The 23,513-nt window shown below is 37.8% G+C and overlaps 1 protein-coding gene across 1 annotated transcript in view; it reads right to left on the reverse strand.

Annotated features, from left to right (window-relative positions):
* The window catches only part of NRIP1 (nuclear receptor interacting protein 1), a 104,148-nt gene extending 81,056 nt beyond the window's left edge, over positions 1-23,092 (reverse strand). Inside the window, exons 1-2 of the mRNA XM_064380044.1 lie at positions 23,030-23,092; positions 1,631-1,711 (exon numbers count right to left, since the gene is read on the reverse strand). The gene's annotated coding sequence lies outside the window, so the exon portion shown is untranslated. The remainder of the gene's footprint in view (positions 1-1,630; positions 1,712-23,029) is intronic.
* Between the last annotated feature and the right edge of the window lie 421 nt (positions 23,093-23,513).

A 23,513-nucleotide genomic window follows, 5' to 3' on the forward strand; every position in this document is an offset into this window, starting at 1 on the left:
TCATATATTTTACTGTAAAGTATATATCAAATTAAACTAATATTTCGGGTTCATTTACAAGTTGTTTCACAGACCTAATTTGCTTATTTAAATTTCTTATTTGCTTTTGTCTTTCCCCCAAAACTGACAAGAAGAGGAAGAATATGCTGGTTTGCCAATAAAGAATAATCCTAAATACAAAGTTTCCATTTTAAAGTTCAATGCAGTGTGCTGGGGAGACTTATTAAAAGACTATATTAAACCAACATAGAAATTCACACTGCTTGACAGTGATTAAGAAAATATGTAAAAACTGACTTTTGTGTGATTTCATATGAATATAAATCATGAATATGCAGCTCACAAAGTTAAATATATATTATAGTAGAAGAAGATGGCCAATTCATTACTACCTTAACAAATACATTATTTTATTAAACGTATTGCATCCTTCCTTCATCTGTTTCTATTCCAAGCAAGACAGTTGGCAAAAGTTTGAGAAGGAAAACACAAGATACAAAGAAGGTATAAAGTTGAACATTAAGAAGGATGCCTTGGATATAGATCAAGAAGGCTATGTTCACCACTGACAGTCAAACTGGTTCGTATATCCATAAGGGGTCTATGAGGGATGCTATGTTCTGAATGTTGTGCCTCCCCAAAATTCATAAATTGAAACCATGTTTGCGATGTGAGGGTAATTGGGAGGTGGGGCCTTTGGGAAGTGATTAGATCATGAGGGCAATGCCCTCATGAATAGGATTAGTACCCTTATAAAAGAGGTCCCAAGAGTTTTCTGGCCACCTCCAGAAGTCAGCCATCTATGAGGAACAGGCCTTTACTAGGCACTAAATATGCTGGCACCTTGGTCTTAGACTTCCCAGCCTCCAGAACTGTGAGAAATAAACCTCTGTGGTTTATAAGCCTCCCATCTATGGTTATTTGTTACAGCAGCTCAAATGGACTAACATAAGATACAGCAGACAAAGCACAAAGTGAGTAAGTTTCTCGATAGATGATTTTAACATAATCTGCCTTCCTAGAAATATGTCACATGGCCTGACACTCTGGGTCTACAAGCAGATAAATTATTATGCTATACCAATCTATCTACAAATGATAATGCAAAGGGGGAACTTAGCAAATGGTTGTTCGGAGGTAGAACCAGGTGGCCTCACTGAATCTGTCCATGGAACCTTATGACAGACTGATGCAAATGCAGATGGCAGCTGACCTCTACATTAGAAGGTAGAGCTGTCACAGGCAGGAAGAATTTTAAGATTGCCTGAATATTTCATGTATACTTCACACTATCTTAGATAAACAGGAATTTTATGTATCTCATTTTCAAATCAATACATTCTTTAAAATAGTTCTATATTAGTAAAGTAAAATGTAAATACCTTGGTGTTTACAATAGGTAAAACTGTTGTTCTTTAAACCAGACTTTTTATTCACTTACACAAAATTCTGATCTACCAAAACTGAAATGTAAACATCTTCTTTGTGACAAATGGCAAACTAGTTTATCAATATCTAAAAGTTAAAGAAAACATAAACAACAAAATGTGGCATAACAGTCTTACTTTTTTACAATCGGAAAGGCTTGATAACACTTAAAAAAATGGAGCAATGAGACAAAAGACAATACCTCTGGCTGTGTTTCTCCCAAATGTTAAAATAATGAGTCCTGAGAACAGAGTTCTGAAATAGCTCACAATCCAAACACTTCCTGAAAATTAAGAGAAATAAGTGTTACTTCAAGTGCACCTTATCTCAAAGAGTTGTTTTATAATGGAATTTTAACTATTAATTAAATCATCTCAAAAATTAACAAAAAAGATATACTACAAGGTAAAAAAAAAAAGTATTCATATACTTCATGATACATGCTTTCTTTGGGCAAAGTGGTTGACCAGATATAATGAAACAACTTCATTACGGAATTATTTACCAAAATATACTACCTATCTGTTTTTATACTCCTGTAAATACTGTCCCTATTGTCAATGATGTGAAAAGTTAAGATCAAGGATAGAGAGGAATTTCAGTCAAGGATTCTGGGAGAAAAAAGTATTAGAATTATTTAACAGTCATTGAGGAGTTTGAAACACCTTGTTTCTTTTCTGTATCGCTAGGAACAGAAAATGTTAAACTGAGAATTAGAACCATACTAGATACAGAACGACACTGATGTGGAAAAGTTCATACTTTCAGGAACAAAAGAGTGGATCAAAGTTTTTGGCCAGTAAGAGATATAGCAAACAATTTAATATTGTGGTGGCTGAGGAAACATTATTTTGATCAATAGGTCAATGGACAGTGAAGCTAGCTGGTGATAACGAAGGTATCATGCAAACTCCCTGATACTACCATAGAAGCATTCAATTTGTATCAGCCACGACACTTATATCTGATTTACACTTCTAGAATTCTCAATTCCTAGTCTATAAACTATAATCAATTCTCAAAGATTATAGCTTTGACTAAAAATAAATCTGTAAACCAGAATTCTAACCTCCAAAAATGAAGTAGCTATTTTTCATTTTCATTTCATTTCACCAGGGACCCTTCAGTCTCCTTAAAACCACACAAAGGTAACAAATTTCTTAGCGTAATACTTCCCCAACATCCTAACTGAGCAGGCTCTTCACCACTATACCTGTAGGTCACTTAGTCTATATCTTGCTTATGGTTATTCTCCCTGAGTCTGTGAGCCCCCAATACTCAGCATGGTGCAGGGCATACAGCTGATACTCCATAAATGTCTGATAAATGAAATCAATGAATCATAGAGCCTTAATCAATTAATATGCCAGGCTTAAGTAAAAATAATACCATGAAAGAGAAGATGGTAGTTTTATATGGACCAACTACAATGAAAAATACATCCCTTTAGTTACTACACACACACACGCACTCTCTCATCCATTCATTCACTGTCAGTTCTTCATCAGTAAGACTCCTCCAGTATCTATTTCAATGCTCTCCTAATCCCCTGCCCCAGAGATTCAGCCTGGCTGGGTGGTGGTGTCCCTTCTACCCAGATGGGCTGGGACTCTAGTGTGGCTGTCTGACATCCTATACCAACCAGCATGGTACTCAGGCACTAACGTAAGTCCTCTAAGCACATAAAGGTACATCTCAGAGATATCCTGGGTTCTACTCCAGATCACTACAACAAAGTGAATATCACAATAAAGCAAGACACACAATTTTTTTTGTTTGCCAGTGCATATAAAAGTTATGTTTACATTGTACTATACTCTATTAAGTGTGCCACAGCATTATGTCTAAACAACATACATACCTTAATATAAAAATACTTTATTACTAAAAATGCTAACAATCATGTGAGTCTTCAGAGAGTTCTAATCTTCAGTGGTAGACACCTTGCCTCCATGTTGATGGCTGCTGATTGATCAGGCTTATAGTTGCTGAAGGTTGGGGTGTCTGTAATGATTTCTTCTTTTTTTTTTTTAATGTGTGCACTTTTATTCAACTGGTCTCAAGTCAGTCCACAGGTAAGCCCTGGCTGCCCCACCCACTCCGAGGAAGACCAAAAGCCTTCTTACATCTCAAGTTAGGGAACAAAAAAGGGGTAGCCACAAAGGCTAATCTTGCATAATAAAACAAAATTAAAAAGTATTAAGGTGAAGATTAAAAAAAAATTGCATTACATAATTTACACGAAAGCAATGCTATTATCTCCACTGTGTGGACTCAGGAGAGGACTGGGCCATTCTCCTTAGAGAGAAGTGGGGTGGCTCCTGGGAGGGAAAGGGACTTCCTGTAACAATGCATTTCACGATATTTGAAATGACTATTAAAAAAAAGAACAATGCACAATCAACGTCCTCGGCCACATTGTAGAACTTTGGGGGATGCTAGCTCTAACTGACTGCTGTCACCTTCACCATTCCAGTTTTTAAATCCTAAGTCAAGCCAATAAAAAACAAAACAAAACAAAACAAAAAAACAAAGCCATGACAATCTCATCTTGTTTTCTGAGCAAGTTAGGTTTTGTCAAGAAAGGGTGTAACACAACTAAGTCACAGTCCACCTAGAAGCATTTGCAGTGGACCCTCCATTGTCCACTGTGATCGTCCACCCTCCATCGTCCACCACAAATGCTTCTAGGTGGACTGTGACTTAGTTGTGTTACACCCTTTCTTGACAAAACCTAACTTACTCAGAAAAGTTGTCATACTCCTGCTTGCTGATCCAGATCTGCTGGAAGGTGGACAGTGAGGCCAGGATAGAGCCGCTGATCCACATGGAGTACTAGCGCTCGGGAGGAGCAATGATCTTAAGCTTCATCATGCTGGGTGCCAGGGCAGTGATTTCCTACATCCTGTTGGAGATGCCAGGGTACGTGGTGGTACCACCAGACAGCACTGTGTTGGTGTACAGGTCTTTGCGGATGTCCACATCACACTTCATGATGGAGTTGAAGGTAATTTTGTGGATGCCACAGGATTCCATGCCACGCTCAAACACTGCCACTGCTTTATCAATTAAGTTTACATGATACTCTAAATCCTTTGTTGTTATTTCAACAATGTTCACCGTATCTTCATCAGTAGATTCCATCTCAAGTAACCATTTTCTTTGGTCATCTATAAGAAGGAACTCCTCATCCATTCATGTTTTCTCATGAGATTGTACCACTTCAGTCACATCTTCAGGCTCCACTTCTAATTCTGGTTTTATTGCAATTGCCACAACATCTGCAGTTACTTCCTACATTGATGTCTTGAACCTGACAAAGTCATCCATAAGGGGTGGAAGAAACTTATTTCAAACTCCTATTGATGTTAATATTTTGACCTCCTCCCATTAATCACAAATGTTCTCAATGGCATCTAGAATGGTGAATCCTTTTCAGAAAGTTTACAATTGCCTTTGCCCAGATCCATCAGAGGAATCACTATCTATAGCAGCTATAGCTTGACAAGATGTATTTCTTCAATACTAAGGCTTGAAAATTGAAATTACTCTTCAATCCACAGACTACAGAATGGATGTTGTATTAGCAGCCATGACTAATACAACATTAACTTTCTTGTACATCTCCATCAGAGCTCTTGAGTGACAAGGTAGGTGGTCAATCAGCAGTAATATTTTGTCAGGAACCTTTTTTTTTGAGCAGTTGGTCTCAAGAGGAGGCTTAAAACATTCAGCAAACCATGCTGTAAACAGATGTTCTGTCATCCAGGCTTTTTCTTCCATTTATATAGCATAGGCAGAGGAAATTTAGTATAAATCTTAAAGGGCTTAGGATTTTTTGGAATGGCCAATAAACACTGGTTTCCACAAGTCACCAGCTATATTAACCCCTAACAAGAAAGACAGTTTGTTCTTTGAGGTTTTAAGGCCAGGCATTGGTTTCTCCTCCCCAGCTGTAAAAGTCCTAGATAGCATTTTCATCCAACAGAAGGCTGTTTCGTTTACACTGATAATCTGCTGTTTAGTGTAGCCATCTTCATTAATGATCTTACCTAGATCTTCTGAAAACTTGCTGTAGCTTCTATATCAGCATTAGCTTCACTTTGCACTTTTAGGTTATACAGGGAGCTTCTCTCGTTAAACTTCATGAACAAACTGCTGCTAGCTTCTAACTTTTCTTCTATAGTTTCTTCATCTCTCTTGGCCTTTGTGGACTTAAAGAGAGTGAGGGCCCTGCTCTGCATTTGGTTTTGGCTTAAGGGAATGTTATGGTTGCTTTGATTTTCTATCCAGACTGCTAAAATATTCTCCATATTAGCAATAAGGCTATTCATCCATTCTCACACTGCTATGAAGAAAGGCCTGAGACTGGGTAATTTATAAAGGAGAAAGGTTTAATTGACTCACACTTCTGCATTGTTGGCAGACCTTGGGAAACTTACAAACATTACAGAAGATGAGGGGAAAGCAAGGCACCTTCTTCACAAGATAGCAGGAAGAAGTGCCGCGTGGGGTGGGGGGCGGGGACGCCCCTTATAAAACCATCAGATCTCATGAGAACTCACTCACTATCACAAGAACAGCATGGAGGTAACTGCCCTCATGATTGAATTACCTCCCACTGGGTCCCTCCCATGACATATGGGGAATATGGGAACTATAATTCAAGATGAGATTTGGGTGGGGACACAGCCAAAATATATCAGGCTGCTTTGTATTCTTATCATTCATGTGTTCACTGGAGTGGCACTTTTAATTTCCTTCAAGAACTTTTCCTTTTACATTCACAGTTTGGTGAACTGGCACAAGAGGCCTAGCTTTCAGACTAGCTTGGCTTTTGACATGCCTTCCTCACTAAGCTTAATCGTTTTTAGCTTTTGATTTAAAGTAAGAGACCTGTAACTTTTCCTTGCTGAGTATTTAGAAGCCATAATGGAGTTATTAATTGGCCTAATTTCAATATCCTTGTGTCTCAAGGAACAGAGAAGCCCAAGGAAAGGCAGATGAGATGGGGGAACAGCCAGTCTGTAAAGCAGTCAGAACACATTGAACAATTCACTTCACTGGCTGATATGGGCACAATTCATGATACCCCAAAACAATCACAATAGTAATATCAAAGATCACTGATAACAGATCACCATGACATACATAACAACAAGAAAAAGTTTTATATATTGTGAGAATTATCAAAATGTGACCAGAGAGATGCAAAGTGAAAACATGCTATTGAGAAAATGGTACTGATAGACTTGCTCAATTCACGACTGCCACAAACCTTCGATTTGTAAAAAACAAAGTTATCTTCAAAGAGCAATAAAGTTATGCACAATAAAATGAAATATGCCTACATATCAGCAACACGAAAGCTACCCTACATCATTAACAGGGCATGCCACCTATGTGTATAAGTCAAAGGTACCTAGAATCAGGACTAAGGGCAGCATGTTCCCAAAATCTTAGAAGTCGACAGAAGGCATCTCCTCAAAATAGAGTTTATAACTATCAGACAAAAACAAATAAAACCTGAAGAGACCTCCAGGTGATTAGAAAATATAAAGCATTATCATTTCCTATTAAGGACACTACTTTTTTAGGAGCTAAATAAAAACATTACCAAATCATTTTATGTAATAAAATTTAACCTTACTTTGACCTTTCTCATAAAGCAAATAAACCTCTCTATCCAATAAGATTCCATCTGAACTATGTAAGATGATAGGCAATACCTTAATTGCATTCATTTACATGACTTTGAAACTATTCTGGGCTGAAGTCACTCACTGCAAGGTCACAGAATACAAAAATGTAGAATGTATGCAATGTACCAAGGAGAAATGATCCACTTAGACAGTGTGGCAGCACCTTTTTCATCCATCATTAGGAAACACCAACTGTTTAATGCAATCAACAGGTGCAGACATCTCTACTTAAAATATATCACACAAATACATAAACATACACACATACATGTTCATTTTATAAACATATAAACAACATTAAAATATATAGTTGAGTAAGTTCATCATATATTATGGTTTTCTTCTTAAAAATAACCTGCCTAAATAGAGGAAAAGAACAATTCTATAACCTAATAGCATTTAGAATCAAAATATAATATAAGGCCATTATTTTTCCATTGTCTTATAAAGTTTCTGACAACTAATATTCAGGTTACAAAGCTATAGTTTTAGGACAAGAATTACAAACACAGGATGCCAAGTATGTTAAGACTTCCTGCTTTCATTTTTTTATAACCTAAACAAGCATATATTGAACTAATTTTCTTAGAGGAGCATACTTTACATGTCTCAAATCCAATAATACTACATTAATAACAGAAAAAAGGTACAATAGATAGACAAATTAACTACCACAGATTAAAGGGATAATGTATATTCTCCAAAATCTCAGAGTATATCAAAACACACACACACACAAAGTTAACCCTACAAAATATTTTCCATTAGCTTTGTAAAATGCAATTGTAACACAAACTAGATATTATTGGCACTTGAAGTTGCTGGAGAAAAGGGAAGGAACTCAAAAGAATAAAATTCAGGGTACTTTTTAAATGTTTATAACACTAGTACATTTGCAGAATGTCAAGTATTTGTTTCAGGTTTACTACATCACCAGGAGATTCATTTAAGCAGTTTCCACTCATTAAATCAGGTAAATCTCTTACATTTAATTTACTATCCAAGCACTTTTCACTACTCAAGCCAATCTTTTGCAACTTACAAATGATTTAATGAAAGAGAAGCAATGATATTATAAAATTTATGCTTCTTCACCTTCTCTCCCTGCGGAGAAGGGCAAAATTTTTTTCACTCAAATCTATATTAGATCCAAATCATTTCAAGTGACGCTACTCCACAAAGAACACAAGGATGGATTCGTATTTCATTAACATATGCCTAAATAAACTCCAATACATGATGTCACTTTGTCCTTTGTAAATGAGAAATAAAATTTCTCAATGTCTTTCTATAAGTTAAGCCAATTTACTTTGGATTAGCTTAGTTTAAAAATAAATGCATACATATACATAATAAAATACTAATTACTATTATCATCTATGGATAACTTTCAGTGACCACATCTTCTTCATGTATTTTAATTTTCTTTCTATAAAAACAATACAGAGTCAGACATGAAATATATAATCTGTGTAACTAGGTAAAAGGCAATTCATGGTTCACATTCTTTGACAAGGATAAGCTACTGAGACCAATCAGAACTTTCCAATGTGTTTCCAATGTTCTTGGCAACATTTATTTGAACTCAAACCTCAGGAAGAATATTCTGATAAAGATTACTTGTTTTCTCAAACATTCTCTCTCTGCCTTTCCCAAAAGACTGAATGGATACTTTATGTTCCTAAGTTCACTGACTATGAGTACATCTGATGATTTCATTCACATAAGATAGGGATCTTTCCTTTCCCTGGATATCAGAATATGTTGGAGCCAATTTCTATAACCACAACCTAGTATTTGTGTATCTTTAAATGGGCTACAATCTAGAACTAAAAATGAACTATATCGATGGCATCACACTTAACAGCTTTCAATGAAGAAATGGGTTAGAGTCTAAGTTCAAACACACTTCAAACTCACGTGACCACAGTAAATCCTACCCTCAAAGCAAGTATATATGTGTGCATTGTTTATGTTTCTTATGTTATGTATATTATGATGGTTTTGACTCCATTCTGGCTGGGAAGAGATGACAGCCAATTCTTAGAGATGACAAAGGACTCAGCACTTTCACATGCAAACTAACCAATCCACAGCCATACCTCCACTACCTGGCCCATACACCTAGAAGGCAATATTCCTCTGCCTTTATCATTTCAGGACCAGACACCAGAAAAACTAGGGATCTTATAGTTTGGAACTCATATACCTATAACTTATTCAAAGCTATTATTATTATATACCTATAGCTTATTAGTAGTAGTAGCAGTAGCATTTACCTATAGCTTATGCAAACTAGCTAATCCTAAACTTGGTTACCTGCCCTGCTTTGCTTTTAAAACCACAGTACTCCAGAAAAGGCTGTGGCCTGGCCTCTCTCCTAGCTCCTGCCCCTTTGGCCCCTCAACCAATGCTGAGGCTTTCCCACGTGGCCCTGAATGTAATGCTGTGCCTTCGAGAACTCACGAGCACAATAAACTTTGTTTTCCTGAGTCTCTACTGTGTTTCCTCTTGTTAATGCACCTGACTGACCACATAAAAGAGCACAGAACTCTCTCTCTCTGTGTGTGTGTGTGTGTGTGTGTGTGTCATTTTCATTTTATTTTCCTTGTTCAGGAGGTCAGTAAAAAATTATTACACCTTTAAAAAGAAATACCTAAATAAACAAATCTACCAATTCTGTATGCAAAATTGAATCCTGGACTGGCAGTGTTGCTCAGATAACACTCGATTTAAAATGTGAACACCTGCTATGGAATATGTTAATTCACAAGTTCATCTAGGAAATACTTTTCTTCCTCCCTCACCTATTCCCCAACCTATCTTGCATTTAACTCTATAAACAGCAGTTATCCCCATTATAAAACAGTTGACGGTTAAAACAATGAGCCAACCAAGAAAGTATAATATTCTATAACTGACATTTACTGCACTGGCCTTGGACTTCTAATCTTTACCAGACGGGCACACAAATCAATCCATCAGCTCATAAAGGTGTGCTTTTTTAACCTCTAAAACAGATGGGATTGGCCAGAAGTGTCTGGCATGTCAAACTGCTAATCACTGCTGCCCTTTGCACAAAATAACCCACTTAAGTTGAGGCATGGTTGCACTGTAACCGACATTAGTCTGTGGGAAACCCATTTAACTGTCACACACTCCTGCCACTCCTGCTCTCCCTTAATTAAGCCTAATGCCTTATGCTTTGACCTTTTGTTCTAGCCTATTAACCCTATCTAGTACAAGTTCAATTATGTTAAGCTAAAAACTTTGCTGTAAAATATTAAATGCCAAGCTAAAAAAATCATAAGGGACATCCTCCCAGCCCTAAGTTCTGTTCACCCTGATACTCAATACATTTGGAAGTAAAACCTCACTTTGGAAGTAACACTGATACTGAAGCAAGAAATGCTGAATGACTCACCCATTTCATAGCTTTTCCATGGCAAAGCTTCACTAAAACCTATGTAATCCCTAGCTCTGATTCTTTATTCTCCATGGTGTTTCTGATTAATAATTAAACCACCTGGAAGTATGTTAAGGATACTAATATTTTCACCTCAAATTATACTTTGTCATCCTCTAGAATATGCTATGCAAAGAGGCCTAAAGCAAAATAAATGGTGACTTCAGTAGCTGAGAAGTAATGATTCCTTTCCCCACCCACACATCAAAACTTCCTATCCTATCCTTTCCCTACATTTTTACCTTTTGAAAAGTAACAATGGTCATTGAGAACTACTAAATCCTGTAACACTCACAAGGTAGCATGTACAAACACGATTTTTCCCCATACTTCACACAAGTATTCAATAGAACCAATGACTTAAACTACAGAAGGCAATTACAACTTGCTCCATATCCTCACTGGACAAATTCACACATCATATCTTTTAAAATATATCTTTTTTACACCTGTATGCATACGAATTGCTGTTCATATTAACCAGAATTCCAAAACACAAAATCAAAAAAACTTTCGAATTCACTCTAAAATAAAATTAAATGTAGTCCGAACTAACATGCAATCGTTAAAGATATTTTAGTTTTACTACATAGTGATATATACTGTTATTTTTCCTTCCATTTACTTTATACAATTAGAAAAAAAAATATTCTTAACATTCTCAGTGTGACACATGAAACAACTTAAAGTTTAGCAACAAAACAAAATTTGAATTTCTATGATCGGTGTGAAGAAATGTATATTAACTTTAGATTTTCAAAAGATTTAAAGTCATTTTTTAATTTTACTTTTGTTGACTGCCCAAAGGCCCATTTTCACCTATTCTCAATATTAACCAATATTGTTATCTTTTGCCTTTACCAACTCTAAACTTTGCAGTTTTAAAGTAACATACCATTAAATAGAACATACAATGATTTTGCAAAACCAAGATCGTTTAGAGTATTGACAAAACAATGAATAATCTCAATGAGATAATTTATTAAAGGGGGAAAAAAGAGAACAAGAGTTTAAAATTCAAAGGGAATGTGTTTGTGTTATTAGAATGATGCCTTCAAAGAAAAGCATTCCTTGGCATTATAGGGAGGAATACCCATGGATGTGTAAAATGTAAAATAAACGGATGGATGAGTAGTCAAAGCTCAGCAAACACTTGTATCAGGGGCAACGACAGCAATTTTAGTTTTATCTGCCCTTTTCATTACAAAGGATAATAATGTCAATTTCGATCAGACATCGTGCCTTAGCTACAAGTTTTAGTTCATGAAACAGAAATTAAGTTGGAGTGTCTGCTGAGGAAACCAACAGTGGGAAATTCACAATCACGACTAAGGTATAGAAATTCATGCATTTCTATAACATATTACTGACACTAAGGAACAATGAAGGAAAAAGTGGTTCAGGAACTCAGGATAAGCACTGGTAGAAAGCACACAGTAGAACATAGTGCATAAACAGTAAATGTGCTCATTTTTCTGCCCTTTTACTTCATACATTAGTCCAAGAATTAGCTTGCTCTTCTTTTGTTATGATTTACAAGCATGTGAATACATAAAAATACAAGCCAAAGGAAATATACTGTCAAACTCATAAAGTTACCTTTGTTAAAAAACAAAGAAAAAAAAAAAAACAAAACCTTTGTCTTCACAAAGCAAGGAACTAGGTTAAAGTTATTTTAAGAGCATCTGTTAAAAATCAATGTTATAAATATATATCCAGGTAATTTATATATTTTCATTAGCATTTTAAAATAAATTTCTCATCTAGAAATCTCTGAGCTCCATTTCAAAATATTTTCTGTCTCCTACCAGCAGTTATTAATGTAGTTAAATATGATGGTGTTCTAATAGGTAATTCACCTCTAGTGAAGAGCAAATTTTAGTTTTTAAAATATAAAAGGGGTTCATATATTACTCAAGTTCTATAACTTACCAAGTTCTGAATTATCAATTGTTCTTGATACCCTCTCTTAACTTTTAAGGTTACTGCACACCAAAATTAACTCTAGATGTGAAATGTTAAGATTTCTACCTTCCCAGGCCATCAAATCCAATGCAGTTAAATGTGCCCAGATGGTGGGTCCTTTTGACTCCAGGAAGTGAAGCTAAGGAAACTGCCTAGATGGCTTTAGAAATATTCTGATTCATTTTCTTATATAAAAAAAAATGTTGTCCCCAAAGATTTTGCTAAACATGTTTTCTAATATATTATAATTTGTGTATTTCTGAAGAAATGTAGTATTACTGAACAAATTATTTCAAGTACCAATTAATTATAATGTCACTAACAGTTAGTTTCACTTTTTTTTTAATATGCTTGGAAAGAAGATGAGAAATTTTAAGGAAAAAATATTATTTCTTTTAGAAGTCCTAATTTAAACGAACTAAAGAAATGTGCAAGAGATTCCATTATTCATAAGTTATGCATAATAATTAACAGCTGCTATGTATAAATACATAAAGGTTCTATCCCTGACCCAAGTGAGTCAAATTTTGCCAATGGTTGGGGCTGGTGCAGTTCAATTCAACAAATGCTTATAGACATCCCTCTGTGTGCCAAGCACTTACAAGACCAACAGTACACTGATGAATAAGCTCCTATTCATGGAGTTCACAGTCTACCAAGGAAAACAGCTATAACACAAGTTTAACTTTCACAATCAGGGTGTACAGAAAACTGTGAAAGAAAATCCGATCTTGTTAGAGGCTTGGGGACAGAAGTAAGCCTACAAACTCCCTTGCCCACTGTCCCAAGAGGGAGAATATTCCTTTCCAATTTGTTTCACCAAAGTCAGGAACATGGCCAGAGTGTGGCCCATGAAAAGGTCTACAGATAGGTTTCTTCTCTCTCACTCACTTTTCTAGGGGTGTAGACCAATGTGTACTTGGTTCATAGCACATTATCACCCCTAGTCCATATAGTGTCCCCTCATCTTATTTGTTACCTTTCTCAAGAGAATAAAAGAATAGAGTGCGTAACCTTTGGGACATGTTCCCAGGTGAACCAACAGACCCAAGCACCTCCATTAATGGTGTCAGAACGTTACTCATCAGTTAAAAGTAGAGCTGGCCTGTAAGTGTTCTGGTCAACTAAAGGTATCTGGCTTTGTTTATCTACAAATAGCAAGCTTCCCTGTTTCTTTTAAAATAGAATTCCAAATGTATGCAACATGTAAAACAATGCCACTGCATGCACATGTACATAACTGTACTCTTCTTTTTTTAAAATTCTCAGCCTGGAAATTACATTTCAACTACTAGAATATTCAATGAATCCTAAGACTTTCATGAAGACCATGAGAAGAAAATAATGTACTAGAACAAAAGTGATGCAGCCAGCCATTTCTCATTCTATGTCCCAAGACCCAGTTCTCATTATTATAGATCCCTTCTTGGGGCTAGCTTGGATTTTACTACAGGATCCATCATCAAAGGTTATTAATTATTCCTTAACACCTGGGACACAAACACCTCTTTCTGAGACTGCTTTGACAAAAATAAACTAAGAAGTGTGAAATAAATCAAGATTTGACTCATCATCCTAGGTCTACCCAACGGCTAGCTGAATGACTTTCAAAATTTCTTTAAATTCTTAAGGACTCAATTTCTTTCCTCTGTGAAATGCAGATAATAACTGTTTTGGACATTTTAACTTAACCACAACAAAAACTGCCGGAAGATAAGTAATCATTTACCCCATTGTATCACATGGATCCCCTGGCAATTAAAACAAGTATGAATGAGATATTAAGAAATAAAAAGGAAAACAGAGTAAAGATGAAACAAAAAATAGAGAAAGAAGGAAACCCAAGAGAAAAGAAAATGGCACATAAGCACTAAATGGCAGTATTTTATCATTATCTTATTTACAGTCTACACTAACTGTGTGCTCTTCCATACAAAAGATGCATCTATAAACTAACTTGTTTGATAAATGGGGGGAGGACAAGGTACTTCTAAGATAAGTGTGCTTAAATCCAGAGCAGCCATACCTTTTATTAAATTCTCTTCCAACCTGAAAATCTAATCATTCTATGAAATCACTTCAATTTGTGAAAGTCCAAGCAAAAGAAATTCAAAGTTAAAAAAAAAAAAATGTGACTTTGACTCAGGTCAGTCAAGACTTACCAGGACAGATAAAAGTAGATTTTTAGCAAAAGTTAACAATGCATTGCCTTGGGTTTTGCCACAATATCAACCATCAAAATATTAGGAAGGAATCACATGGTAAAATAAAAAAAGACTGTTTTCAATCCTTATATTTGGCATCACATACATTCGGTGTATTTTAATTCATTTTTTTAAAGGCATATAAGTTCATACCTGATCTTTAAAAAGATATTCTTTCCTCCATGTTGTTCACTTTGACAATTTCTCTTTTTTCTTATTTGGCCAAAATATGATGTTTTCTTTAAACAAAAGATAGATACAAAATGTTTCCTTTGCAGCTTTTATACAAATCTCTTGCTTTTCCAACATGATTTGACAATTCACAATCCAAAGCACCCTAGAAAATATTTTGTTTACTAGTCTTATTATTCATCCTTGTGTCTCCAATATAGTTTCAATTTGACTATACCTTTCAGGGTATAGGGAACCACTCAGCTTGAATCTTTCAGGTTCAAAATTCCATAAATTTTAAATGAGGCATGTAAAAGGAGGTGGAGAAACTCATAACTCCATGTCTCATGGCCTTAACAATAAAAGCACATACCTGGTATGTACTTAAAAATGTACTATGTGCCACAAAGCTCCCCAACTCAAAAATCTCCCTCCTGACCACAGCCTACTCCCAAAATAAAGCCAACTACTCCTCATCTCTTACTTCTACTTCCTTCCAATTCACAAATGCATTGTCAATTCCTCTTTGCATTTCAGAGACCAGTTTATCAGCACAGCATAGTCTTTAACAAAATTCTTGTGAGTGAAGATAGGGTAATTTAAAAAAATCATGCTAAGAACTGTGTAATAGTCAAGAGTTTAACTTTTCAACTAGGAAGAGCTGTGGTTCTGAATTTGCTACGACCACTCCTTGAAGTGGACAAACATAATTAGCCTTGGGAACACTCAGATTAAGACCATGGCAAGCTATTTTAATGAATTATATCAAGAAACATAGTTGCTTTCACTACCTCAAATAACACTGCAGTAATTCTGTGGTACACTTCACAAGAGCTAGCATTGGAGGGGGAAGAGCCTTTGTGGCAGCCCTTGGTGACTACATTTCTCTCCAGTGCATCGCAGGCAGCAGCACATCAGTGCTTCGAGAACTAGCATAAACTGCTGCAGAATCATCAACTGGCAACAGTGTGCCTTCCCAGTGAGCCTGGTCTTGGAGAATCCAGGCTACGAGGCTTGGAAATGCTGCATGAGTTTTGTGGCTACCAGGTTGGGAGCAAGGTTTTTTAACAGCTTCCTGAAAATCAGATGGCAACTGGTTTTCTCTTCGAACAATGGCATATTCTTAACGAAAATGAAATTATCAATGAAATTAGCCACGTGACCGCAGGCAAGTTAACTACTCTTGGATTTCTCAGACTAGGTTTCTTTATTTCTAAACTAGGAAAATGATACCTATATGTCACAGGGGAATTGAAAGGATTAAAAGACAAAAGCAAGACAAAATGTGTGTAAAGCTTCAAGCACAATGTCTGGCACAAAACGGCTGCCCCAAAACATTCAATGCTCTTCCTTTCACTGCTCCCCCTCCCAACGAAACAGGAAAAGGCAAGAGGCAAGTAACTAAACAACTTCTTAGTATTTCAAGTTTCTACCCAATCATCTCTTCTTCTTTTAAAACCACAGGCTTGAAATCTTTACTGTTGACTGTCAACAACAGCATATACTGCTGTATAATCAGAATTTTAGAATTTAGAAATCAAAGCTAACCCCCTTATTCAACAGATGCTGCTGGGGGAGATAAAACGGCTTTCCTTTTATCTGTATCATCTTGATTTAGTAGCAGAACCTAAACTCGAAAAATAAACATGGAATAACAAAACAGGAATACTATTTTTAATATGTTTTTCAAATATCAAACCTGAGTCTACATGACCCATTGTGCAAACAGCCCCTTTAGGGGAAAAACTGCAACTGTGATTAATTCCTTTTGAGGATATTTCTTATTTCCCATTTGAAGAGTCTCACATATTTCCAAACACATTTTCTTGATGTCCTCCATGGTCTTGTGCATTCTCTCCTTCCCTTGATTTGTTTCTTTTCCAGCGTATAAATCTATTGCTCTATTACAGATTACTATAATATAAACTCATAAATTCAGGAATTAAAAATCTTAAAAAGCATGCTTTTCAGAAACCATTACAATCTGGTAAACATTTCCTATCTCTCAACTTCTAGATAGATTCCTTAAGAGAGAAGTCCCTTTTTCATTCTGAACTTCTAATTCTCAAATTTTGATTGCGTCCTGTTAGTTATCAAACACACCGTCATACTACTACTCTTATTTCAATATTGTACATAAACAATTTCTCATCTTACTAATGAAATACTTTTTTAATGCAGTAACATATTTAACATGTGCATGTGTTATGGAGAGTAAAGGCAAACTCAACTATTAAAAACATGTAACTATGAGGAAAGCCATCTTAGTCACTATATGTGAGTTCAGCTAAGCTTTTCTCTTAAGTATCTAAAGCTTATCACGAGACTTTTACCTAGTACCCTCATATAGCTACATAAGAAAGTAAAAGTAAAATAAAGCAGACTCCTAACAGCAGAAGCTCCAAACTCCTTAGTTTCTCTGTTTCGCTCAATCCTATAGCAAATTACAGGCTTGAAAACAAGGAGTAGCTCTATCACTTAACAAGTGACTAAGAAATTACTTTCTTAATTAGAAGTCCAAGGGTGAGAGGCTCCTTTCCACCAAAGCTCTGAGTAAACACCAACATCAGGTCAACCAGAGTCGTCTTGGTCCCAGGAGTAGTTTAAGCTGATGACTCAAATTCCCAGCTGGATTCTAGTTTAATATTTATTGAAACTCTGAGCTTAGTCACACAGTGCCTTGGAATTTAAGGCACATAGGGTCTCTTCTTTCCATCCTTAAAGATATTTTTGCTAAGTGACACAAAGTTAAACAGGCAAGATAAGTTTTAATTTAGAGCTTTTATTCCCTGAGGTGTAAGAAGTTAAACATTTTCTGGGGAGAGTGAACCATGCTAGCTTTGAATTTCGAACATAACTATTAACCCTGTCAGAGAATTCTGTTATCAAGTTTAACAAAACTCTTTTTTTGTTTTACTACCCCAGACCTATGTATTAAAAGTGGAAGGAAGGAAGGGAAGGAGCAAAGGAGAGGGGAGAATGAATGAATGGTTGTATGTCACAATCACCTTTCCAGCCGAAGTTGCAACATATGCTGGAGTTCTTGAAATTATTTCAACCAAAAAAAGAATCATATGACTCATAATTTGTTTAGCAGGTAATTATTCATCCTATTATCTTCAAGAACAATCTATCTTAAAACTGTCTATAGATTTTTTAAAAATCTTAATACTAAGAGGATCCTTTTTTCATAACTCCCGAGTTTTTGTCCTCTATTTTTGAGTTGCCAGCCTTGTAAATTCTTTAAATCTGCTTCACATTATATTACTTTTAGCGTTCTAGACTAAATGTTAATCCCTAGCATGATTCAAGGTTTTAATTTTAACAAAATCCTAACATAATGATAAAATATATCAAATTCATTTTTAACTCTCTCCTATTCTTCTAAGAACTTTAGAAAAACTTTTTGTTTCAGGTGCATTTTGATAAGCTAAAATACCACAAATTTTGTAATGCTTCATTTGTAATATTTACAAAATAGTGTAGAGATCAATTTGAATTTCAAGGCTCATGATATAGAGTATGTGCCGTTAACAGTGACAAAAGTTAGTATAAATCGCTACTCATCTCAGTTTCTGTATTGCAACAAATTAAAACTGCATTTCATAACTCATAGTAAAACAAGAAAAGTTCTGTTCTAAATAAACTCCAATCTTCAGAATCCTAAACATTCAGTATCCATCAACTTGAACACCAAATTTCAAGGAAAAAAACAACAGATGGGCATTCATATACTAGTTTGCAAAGAAACCCTAATAAGACTTCAGGAGTTTCTGTGGTCTCAGTTTTCCTCCTACCATGAATCATAGGATGTGCTTGAATAAAGCACTCTTTCTGCAGTTATTTACACTGTTTATCTTTATCAGAGATCCTATAAAAGAATTATCCAGTTTACCACTCAAACTTTAGCACTCAGAACACTGTTTTCTCTATTGATGAAGCCCTTTGAAAAATTTCAGATCTTAAAAGATTAAAGAAAAAGTGATCTAATATTAATTCATTTTCCTCCAAAGTGAAACTCCTGATTCCACGGTGGTACCCAATTTTGATCCTCTACGTTAGATACATCTCAGAGACATTCAAAACAAAGTGTGAACATGCACAAGTGGGGAATCTGTCATTTCTCTCCCTCAAACAACCACTATTTATATAATATTGCTGCCCTCATAAAAGAGAATAGAGAATCCATTACCATCAGCAATTCATGTCCCTGCTTCAGGATCAGATGCAAATAGGATACAGAAACTAGATCTCTCTCCTCCATTTACTTTTTGTTCATTCCAACCTCTCGACATAATCTTCAGTTCCATTCCAAAGGCCCGTTTCACCATCTGACACTCCTGGTTTTTACCTTCTCAAGTCTTAGTGACCATACTGGTGTTACATTTCTCTAATTGCTGTGTTATCTAAATACTACAGGATGAGCTTGCTCATTCCCCCTGCCCCAGAAGTCCCTGAAAAAAACTACAGCTTAAGAAAATGCAACTTGAACTATTTAATTCACAGATTCAAACTCATACATCCTGCAAGTCCCCGAGCTTATCTTGTTGAAAATTTTCTTTGACTTTTCAATAGTAATCAAGATTATTTTAATGAAAATATGTCTCCAGTTGGAAGACACAGGTATACAGGACTTTGCTAGAACGGCAAATGCTTTTTCCCACTCTTCGTCCATGTAAGAGTAAATCATTATTAAACAAACAAAACAAAGCCTACTCTGACTGTGTATCAATCACTTGAAGGGGCAGAAGGAAAAAGTACAAGAGTGAAGAAACTTCACCCCAACCACAGCCAAGGAGGAAAGCTGCAACTAATGCACTTTTCATGGAAGAAAATATCCAAAGATGTAGACGCTGTTTATTTTAGAAAAGGGGAAGAAAGCAAGGGAGGGAGGGAAAGAAAGGGTGGGGGAGAGACTGGAACTCTTCTTCTCTTACTAACCTACATTAAAAACTAACTGTATCAAGCAATCTCAAATGTGAAAAGCAAAACTGCCCCATCACAATTTAAAGTGAATAACGTTTTCCTTGACAAAAATTAGGTATTTTAAACTTTTTCTGAGCAAAACTATTTTTTAACCTGATATACCAAACTATTATTGCTTTTCCCAAACAACACTTAGAACGTGAGCTTTTAAGTTTCTTACGTTCTTTAACGTTTTAAAATTAAAAGCTGAATTCCTTTAACCTCATATATCCTAAGCCATTCTGATTTAAAATTACTTCTATAGCATTGTCTTCCAGCACTGGTCTGCAATAGAATCTGTGCAATTAACAATAATCTTCTTCCCTCTGATCTTTCTAGAGTCAAGGATGGCATATCTCCTTATCTTATTTGTTCCATTAGATTGGCATATTTTGCCTCATCTGTCACCTTCCATCAAACTCTGCTTTCAGATATGAGTTAATTCATTTTTAGTTGTCCTCAATGTTCTAAAATAGTGATGTTTGACAGAATTAATACAGTGCTCTAGTTCTTTCTGTTCAACTGGTATTTAATTAAAGATCTTGGAGGCCATCTTTCTCTCAGGCTACACCACTTAAAGGAGGAACATTACTTCCTCCATGGACAATGTGATAAGCCACATGGCAACAAAGCTGCCTCCCTAAGGTGTCTCATTTAATAGACTGCTTTACCACATACAGACTACCAGCAAAACAGATTACCACTTTAATTCACATTGATTTTACTTTTCACATCTCTCAACCACAACTCTGCCATAGGCTGTGTTCTCTTAACTTCTGAATTTCCAGAATTTCTGTAGTTGTAATGCTTTCCTATATTTTTGCTTTTGTTTCATTAGGACTTTAAAAAGTTCTAATGGCTTCTGATTTGGAAGATTTCTTGAATCTCTGATAACATCGCGGAAGTTGTTAAGGAATCAGAACTGCCTTGGTGCACAAGCCGAGAACTCTGTTTTAAAATCTTTTGAATTAATATCTTGGAGAATAGCCCACTCAACTTGATATGTCATAATTTTCAATTCTAAAGGTGGCACGAATAATTTAAACTGGCACTTGCTATTTATTACTTAAATAATTGTTCTCTTGGATGGCCTTTTGAAAGCCAGCACTTCTTAATCATTTTCGACTATATCAGAACTGTAACAGACACGTCAATTTAAGCAAACTTCATGAGCAATAAACTAACAAACAGACTCTAGGTGGTGGTATAGGTTATTTTTTATCATGATGTTTTGCACTTATAACTGCAAGAGTCAGAAAAGCCTTTGGTCTCTTCACACCTTACTGCAAAGTTAACAGTATTTTAGGGTGTTAAAATTCGCAAAATCCAAGTTCTGCAGAGTTTGGAAACGCATGCAAAACAGGCATTAAATCTGATTTTCAACTAATTCATATGAATAAAATCAACAACAAACAGTCATTTTTTTTCCTTATGTTTTGATGTATATTTTACTCACACTCCTAGGGCACTTTTAAGGGTAAGTTTGGAAAGGGGTCTTTTCCACCAGAGAATGAAACAGACTAGGGCAACCAGTCCTATAATTACTGCAGGGCAGTATCTGCTCCACTAATTGATTCTCCTTCTTTGTCTCTAGGAACTATACCCAGGCAAAGAAAAGTTACTATAGGTGATGAAGCTACTGCTCCCTGAACCAGATAAACCCTATCGACGATACCGAACTGCTGGGCAAAACCAGAGCAACTCACTTACTTGGAAGTTAAAAACAACATTTCAACATACTCCAGGCGGCAACCGACACTGAGGGGCCAGGCAGATGAAGCACCGTTTGTTTAAAAAGTCTATTATTTCACTATCTCTTCAACAAAGGTGGAAAACTGATGATTAAACATTGAATAATGCCACCCACTTACTAAACCTATGATTCACTAATAAGCAGGTTCAGTGCAATTCATAACTTTAAAGAATGAATTACCGAAGCCCCTTGCTTCACAAATTCCCCCAAGAAATAGAAAGAGCATTCATCATATATAACCCGACAACCATTTTTACTGTGGACACCTACAGATGGCTTCTCTGCCTCTAAGGACACAATTTCCTTCACAATCCCACATGTAATCATTTACAATACCAGAGACAAACTCTAACTCAGTTACACCAACTGAGTTTTTAAAAATCCTCGTACCTAAAAACGTCTTCTTTTTTCCCCGAAGTAAAATGTGCCATTAAAGAATATTTTTAAAACGCAAAAGTGCTTATCATTCCGTTCTTCTTTTACTACCTTCAGAACCCAATTACTGACGTGATAAAAGGTAGCAACTCCTGGAATGCTTCAGAGATCAACATGTGTCACAGACTCCAGCCTGTCCGCCTCTAAGACACAGTTGATTCCTTTGTTCCTTCAGACTGAACACCAACTCCTGATTAAAACTGAGAAACTACTTTGGAAGGGCTGGGAGGGTGTGCAGAAGACGTCCACGGGAACCTTCGTAAAACAATATTCAATAGTGGTAATGTGGGAGAAAAGGCAGCCTCCCCGGACTTCCACGGGGCTCAGCCTAAATGGGAGCCGACCCCCAGCTCCGGGTAAAACGATGGCTGAGGCCTCGGGTCCGTGAGCCTCGCCCTCAGGAGGGGACGGCGAGTGCGGGCAGAGCGGGCCTGGGGTCGGGTGGGGGCCGGGCGAGCGGTCCCGGTTCCCATTCACTTTCCCAGCCAGGTATCCCGCGAGCACCGAGCAGGGAAGCACCCGGGCGAAAGGCGCCGCCCCGGATCCGGCTGGACAGCAGGACCGAGAGCGGCGCGGCGAGCGGTGCCCGGGGCTCGGGGCCGAGAGGGCAGGCGAGCCGGGCGCAACCCCGATCCGGCCCCGCGAGCTCCCGCGCAGGGGCCACGCGGCGGCCGCCCCCTCGCCCAGCACTGGCACTGACGGGCGGGCAGCCCCGGGGCCACTCCACAACTTGCCGGCCCCGCCGCCCCCGCCGCCCCGGCCCCCCGCGAGATCCCAGGGAGCGGAGGCAGGATTTCCCCGGAAACTCACCCTCCCCACCGCCCCGACGCCCCCGCGGCCCTGCCCGCCCAGCCAGCGCCTCCGCGGGCCGCACTCCCGGCCGTTTCCGGCGGCGCCAGAGCCGGCTCCTCCGAGCGCCCCAGCCGCGGCCGCCACTCACCCGAGGCCGCCGCGGCTCCCAGCCTCCGGCTCCGTCAGGCTCGGTCCGCGAAGGCGCCCGCCGCCCCGTCCTGGCCCGGCGCCCCGGTGAGCTCTTCCCTCCGACCAGCGGCGCTCCCGGCGCAGCGGCGGACGCGAGGCCACGGGCGGACGGGCGCGCGCGGGTGGCGGGCGGGCGTGGGGCCGGGTCGTCCCTGCGCCTCGCCGCGCCTCCTCCACCTCCTCCGCCGCCGCCTCCCGAGTTCGGGGCTCTGCTGCAATGTCTGCGAGGCTGACTTTGAGCGCCTCGCTCGCCGCCCGCCCGCAGCCGCGCTCCTCCCTCCGCCGCCGAGTCCGCCGCGGCCCAGTCCCTCCCCTCGCCGCCCCACGCCATTCAGCTCTTCAGCCAAGTTTCTTAACCCTTTTCTCCCCCTCCCTCCCATTGTCACCCGGTCAGGAGGAAGCCGCGCGGATCGGGGCCGCTCGCGGGAGTCGGGGAGCCCCCT

The sequence above is a fragment of the Aotus nancymaae genome, unplaced genomic scaffold, assembly GCF_030222135.1.
Source record: "Aotus nancymaae isolate 86718 unplaced genomic scaffold, 86718_ANA_hifiasm-v0.15.2.pri h1tg000022l_1, whole genome shotgun sequence".
In the NCBI taxonomy this organism is placed as follows: Eukaryota; Metazoa; Chordata; class Mammalia; order Primates; family Aotidae; genus Aotus; species Aotus nancymaae.